This window comes from Montipora capricornis, chromosome 2 (assembly GCF_036669925.1).
Source record: "Montipora capricornis isolate CH-2021 chromosome 2, ASM3666992v2, whole genome shotgun sequence".
NCBI lineage: Eukaryota > Metazoa > Cnidaria > Anthozoa > Scleractinia > Acroporidae > Montipora > Montipora capricornis.
This window is the reverse complement of record NC_090884.1, coordinates 58,561,325-58,567,396: the sequence shown is the minus strand read 5'-3', so window position 1 is coordinate 58,567,396 and position 6,072 is coordinate 58,561,325. Positions and strand designations below refer to the sequence as shown.

Sequence of the window (6,072 nt, the reverse complement as noted above, 5' to 3'; positions counted from 1 at the left end):
ATAACGTCTGACTACCTAATTTCATCACCAAGCCTCGACTTGTAAATTTTAACTTGAGCTAAATGCCAAAGGAGCAAACTTGTAAAGAAAACCCACCTGCGGACAGTATTCAATGTCGAGATAATGAGGATAATTTTGTGCAAACGAGGCTTGGTGGTGAATTTTGAACATATCATTTCGTAATCATGCACAAGGCCTATTGTCACCCACGAATTATTGGATTGTAACGAATTGCGATTCTAACCCACAAATTATTGGAGCTGAGGGCACACTTCTAGACACTGTTGTGTACAAAGGCAAACGCTTTCAAAATCAATCCATTCTGGATATAAAAACACACTTGAAGCCCACTGAAACCTTTCAGTACACTCATTTTTCTCTAGTAACCCACCGGGTGTCAAAAGAGGATACGTGAAGGGCGAAGTCCTAAGACTTCTTTGCACTAACTCTTCGAGAACAACTTTTGAAGAGAACATTTACAAATTGAAATCAAGTCTCCGTGCTAGAGGCTATCCGAAACTTCTGATTGAAACACTACTTTTAGACATCAAATTCACAGAAAGGGAATCAGCGCTGAAGCAAAGCAAGAAAGCCCTAAAGATATCTTGCCCTTTGTGGCACAGTATCACCCGATAGTACCAAACCTAAAAAGTGTTTTATTAAAAAATTGGCTCTTGATACAAAACCAGCCTTCTCTACCATTGCATAGGTTTTCTGCCCTCAAAAGACTTTTGCTATTCTTAGTTCGCTCATAAACAAACATAACCTTATGATTGCCCAATTAACAGGCGCTGCAGCGGATGCCGCAAAAGAAGAAGCCTTTAGGACCAATGCTCTTTTTGAAGAGTTCCCTAAGGTAGCTTTAGCCACCCTCCTCAAGGCCATTTACTATTTCACTCAAGATGACCCACAGCACAGAATGACGAGAGCGCTGGAAATTAATGCCTCCCTGACGTCGAAGATATGCAGACGACTTCAAGATGTGTGTTTTGTAGACCTGCAAATCAGACCTTTCATTCCATTCGGAGGTCCTGGAACTGTGGTTAAGTACGATTAGAGAAAGTTTAACCACAAGTCTAAGGTAAAAGTTATACATCTTATTCGATTGTTTAACATATAATAAGCGCGGATATTTTGCGAGTTGCGTAGTATTTTTCCGAGCCCTGCAGGGGCGAGGAAAAATACCAGCAATGAGCAAAATGTGTAACCTTTAATATATGGCGCATAAAACAACTACCCGTTAATCATGACAGATTTTTTCATTCAGCATCACCAAAAAGAAGAATTCACACCCTGACAGGAGAAAACGAAAACTGAGTCATCATGGCAATCAAAGACAAAGTTAGCCATAAACTGTGAAAAAAAGTTTGACTATCAGATATGGTTTTCTGCCTAGCCTCTTTGGTTTGAAAAAGAACTGTAACACCATGAAAAAAGTTGCGTTTCAGGTTCTGGCAAATTATGTCATGATAACATCTGTATCTCTTAATAAATCTTGCAATACAACAGGGGAAGAAGAGCTGCCAGTCAATCGTGGGTTTTTGGCGGTGTGGTATCGGTAGAATATACTCCAGCAAGAGGCTATTTCCAGGAGGTAGAGAGAAGATATGCGGTCACTCTCCTGCCAGTTATACAGAGATGCCTTCTTCTGCTACGGATTTGAGCAATGCACATTTTTTTATCCAAGAACTTGAAGGACCGCCATAAGGTAAGCATAATGTTTTTTCATAAAAATTCTTTGACTTGGGCCATTTTAGTTTCAATAGGAATAAAACGCAAACAGCGGTTACAAACATTTGCTTGAAATGCATAACTTATATAAACTTAACGTTTCGTATGTTACAACATACATCATCAGAAGTGATTATTATTCAGTTCAAGGCAGATAAATTTAAATTCAAAAATACAACTGTACGGACTGGGAACTAACGAAATTGATTGACATAAAACGACAAGAATATCCTAATAATAGAAATAAAGTTTCATTGCACTGTCAACGTTTTCATTTAAGGCCCCGCAGGCCCCGCTTAAGATCACGGATCAACACGGAGACTCTTTAATTTTGCAATGCATGTCTGATCGACCAGTTGCTAATATTTCAAAATGATCCCACTTAATTCTATGGTTGGTTGAGAAAACATGATCAGCAAATTGCTGATCGTTTTATGTCAATCAATTTCGTTAGTTCCCAGTCCGTACAGTTGTATTTTTGAATTTAAATTTATCTGCCTTGAACTGAATAATAATCACTTCTGATGATGTATGTTGTAACATACGAAACGTTAAGTTTATAAAAGTTTTGCATTTCAAGCAAATGTTTGTAACCGCTGTTTGCGTTTTATTCATTTTTTTTTTTTATAATTTATTTTGATCAGGTTGTCGAAATTTCCTTATGAAATAAACGCAAAATTTGATTTTACTTTCGTTCTTTGTAGTTCAAGTTCAGTGATTACCGAGGGGAGTTTAGTCTGGCGTCGTTTTGGAATACAGCAGGGCCCAAGAAAACGAGAAAGGTGCCCAAAATTTTACATGGAACTGTTAAAGTTTTGTAAATTGAATTCCCTATGTATCGTTCTCTTCCGATTCTCTTGAGTCGATCGCAATCACTTTAGATAAGAAGACAGAGCTTGGGGATGAAGCTGATCAAAGTTCTGCCGCCTCCGTGGTGTGACATTTTCTTAAAATTACCCAAGCCTCAATGTGAATTATTAAAAACTTCCAAATTGGGAACAACCTCTATTTTAATTTTCTTGTCGTGATGGGAAACTTTTCCCAAGTATAGATGTAGATATAGAAGGGTAACAGGGTAAAATCAATCCTTATTCTCCTTATTCATCCACGTGACTGGACTTTGGACAGCGCTGGCAGTCCATCTCGCTCTTTCTCCTTTTTCCCATTTGCTAACTACGGACCAGTCCTGATAAGTACTGCAACTTGGTTGTAGTGAACGGGTATTTCTAAAATTCCTTATTTCTACATACATGGTATTTTCCTGTACGTTGGGAACGTGAATGGTTCAAAGTACAACTTAACTATTTTTTTATTTGTCTCTTCAGCTGCAAATCCGTGGGGGGGGGGGGATACTTCCTTATAAGAGGCCAATAGGGATGTGCTGCTGGATGGCGGATGGGGTCGCATTTTCACGACTGGATTGACTTTAATGGTGGTTACATTTTTAGTAGAGTTACTAGTCTGGGGTCGCACATTTTTGGGATTTCTGGGATAAGAAAATTCTGGTAAGCAGGGATTTAAAAATAGGAAGATCCGCGGTTAAAAAATGGTTCGTGCTGTTGTTTTAATATTTAATAGTCGGCTCGGTACGGTACGTTTTGTAAATATTTACAAACCTTACCAAATCGGGCGGGTATAAAACACAGGTCACATTCCACAGGTCACTCGTTGCAGGTCATTGTTTTACCTTTTTAAAAGTGACCCAAAACCCTCAATTTGGCTAACCCTAGGCCTAAAAACCCCAATTAGGCCTAGGGTTAGCCAAATTGAGGGTTTTGGGTCACTTTTAAAAAGGTAAAACAATGACCTGCAATGTGTGATCTGTGGAATGTGACCTGTGTTTTAGACCCGCCGTACCAAATCACCCCTCATCCCCGACCCCCGGAATAGTCAATCTACTGATCTTTGACATTTCACGTGTAACATTCGTGAATAGTTGCTACGCATTCTAGAGAAAGCCCAAGAAAGCTACTGTTGTTTACTCAAGAACGACGGTCTTCAGGTTGCCGATATTTGACAAGTCTTTCCTGTATTTCCTAGCTTTTTTCGTAAAGCACAGTTCATGAAAGCTTCTTGCGGTAAGTGAGCTTCAATAACCGTAAATTGAAATCTCATATTACAGAAACGTCCCCTTCATCTAGTGTTTTTTTACTGGTAACACTACACTAACAGATCTCGTGCTATCCCCATCTTTATTTCTGCTAATATCTTACCTCTCAATATGCTTCAAAATGTTTAGTGCATGACATATCTACCAATTCTGCGCATCGGAATACATATTGGTTGTCTCTTCACAAACAGATCGATTTCACTGTCACGCAACAAAAAATAAAATCGAAGCCGCTCAGTGAAATAAGCCAAAAACTTGGAATTTTGCAGAAGACAAATTGATAAATCACTTCACCGATTCTTAGGTCTGTGTGGTTTTGTTGAAGCGTTTCACGCAACTTTATAGAGTCGCCATGTTGCTGCACCACCGTTGTGCACAAATTAATGCACCTATCAATGTTAAGCCCCAGGGTGGGGGAGGGGGGGGGGGGGGGGCTACCTACGGGAAATTGATCCAGAGAGCCTTCCCCTAGGTAGGGATTTTGACACTTATGCGTCACCCCATGGTCGGGAATTTGACAAGTTGGAACACTGAGAGAACCTGGAGATGAGTTATCTCAAACCTTGGTTTTGATGAGACTTCTCTGGTTTTCCCGATTTTTCTGGATACCATGGGTGGAAGAAAGGTAAGCAAATCCGTCTTCAGGGGCGGATTCATACCGGTTTCCACTGTTTTACTGAAGTCTATCAGAAACATGGGAAACGGGACTTTGGAAAGTTTAAATCTAAAAAATTCTCGGGGGGGGCATGCCCCTACACCCCCGAGAAACTTTTTTGTTGTTTTGTAAACCGGCCATTATTTGTATCCTAGATCTGCCCCTGGTCTTGTCTTTTTGTAAATAAGGACCATATGAATTTTCCACTCTATAATTGTGCATGCTTGATTGATTCGAAAGCCGGGGCCAATTTAATAAAACCTTTACACATGTAATTTACAAGTGTAGCTATTGTTCTCAGACTCTAAAACAATGGCTACACTTGTAAATTACATCTGTAAAAGTTTTATTAAATTGACCCCTGGTTATATAATTTGTTCATGTTGTTTTGCTACGTGTAAGGTTCTTGTTGACTACCATGAGAAAGGTTTCCTGTTACACGACAAATTTCCATCAGCTTTTAAAAGGGAATTTGAAATCGACAGTCAAGAAAATTGGTGTTCCAAGAATGTGAATCTAATGAAAAAAAGTTACTCCAGGGCAGGAATGTGATTTTCTGCAGGTGCCCGGGGGTGGGGGAATTTGACAGTCTGTAGGTGCCCAGGGGTGGGAAATTTGACACTATCTTCCATGAAAATTTCAAATTCCCCTGGGTCAGCCCCCCCCATTGATAGGTGCATAACATGAACATCAGGAATTCACTTAGCGATGGAAGCGGTTACTTTTTGCCCATGAGATAAAATACATGTGTATGAAAACATCTCCTAATGTACTTTAAATGCTCAGACTGCTGAGATTCATAGGCATAGACATGTTTTTCAACCAAATAACTTTGTATCATCGTGTCACACAAGGTGACAATTAAAAAATTCAAAATGCTGTATTTTCGAAACAAAATCGTGGAACTGGAAACTTGAGAAAAGATTTCTTTCTAGGTCATCTTCAACCCCCTGTAGATTAAAATTCAAAACACCTTGGGATTTAAGTTTAGAATTTGATAGACTACGCGCATGCGCAGTCCTTTCTGCGTCAGTATAACTGCCCGCTTTGGTCACGCAAGTGAGCCAAGGGAAGATTGATGATTGAGCAAAGATATGGATAGGGACTGCATGATCTTGTGTAACCAACGTGTTCAGAATCTCCCATTGCTGGTGCAATGGGAAATTCAGATTGGTCCATTAACAATGGACCACTGTCAGATTTTTAACGAGTTACATGTAATTATTTTGTTAGATTATGACGGCAATCTGTCTTCGATTTTCCCTGGGAAAAGAGAAGCATGATATTGCTTTTCCTGTTTCGATCAAATGGCTAACACTTTGAACCCAAACAAAGGTCAAAGCTCTCCTATCGAGCAAGTATGTTATTCCTGTGCTACCAAGTGGTTTCGGCAAGACCATTTTTTATGAGAGCTTTGTAATCTTAAAGGATACAAGTGACCCAAATCAAATGCCATTGATTGTGGTAATCGTTCCTTGTCGCATCATCACCAAAGAGCAGCTTCTGTCAAACAATCAGTATCTATGGGTAGTTGCCTTTGAAAAGAAGGGGAACTTGTGGAAGGACATGGCTTCGC

At 39.6% G+C, this 6,072-nt stretch overlaps 1 protein-coding gene across 2 annotated transcripts in view; it reads left to right on the top strand.

Annotated features, from left to right (window-relative positions):
- Positions 1–3,684: 3,684 nt before the first annotated feature.
- The window catches only part of LOC138038150 (steroid 17-alpha-hydroxylase/17,20 lyase-like), a 10,396-nt gene continuing 8,008 nt past the window's right edge, over positions 3,685–6,072 (top strand). Inside the window, exon 1 of one of the 2 annotated variants that reach the window (XM_068883974.1) lies at positions 3,685–3,809. The gene's annotated coding sequence lies outside the window, so the exon portion shown is untranslated. Of the gene's footprint in view, positions 3,810–4,427; positions 4,467–6,072 lie in introns of those variants that run through there. The other variant, XM_068883975.1, reaches the window with a different exon arrangement.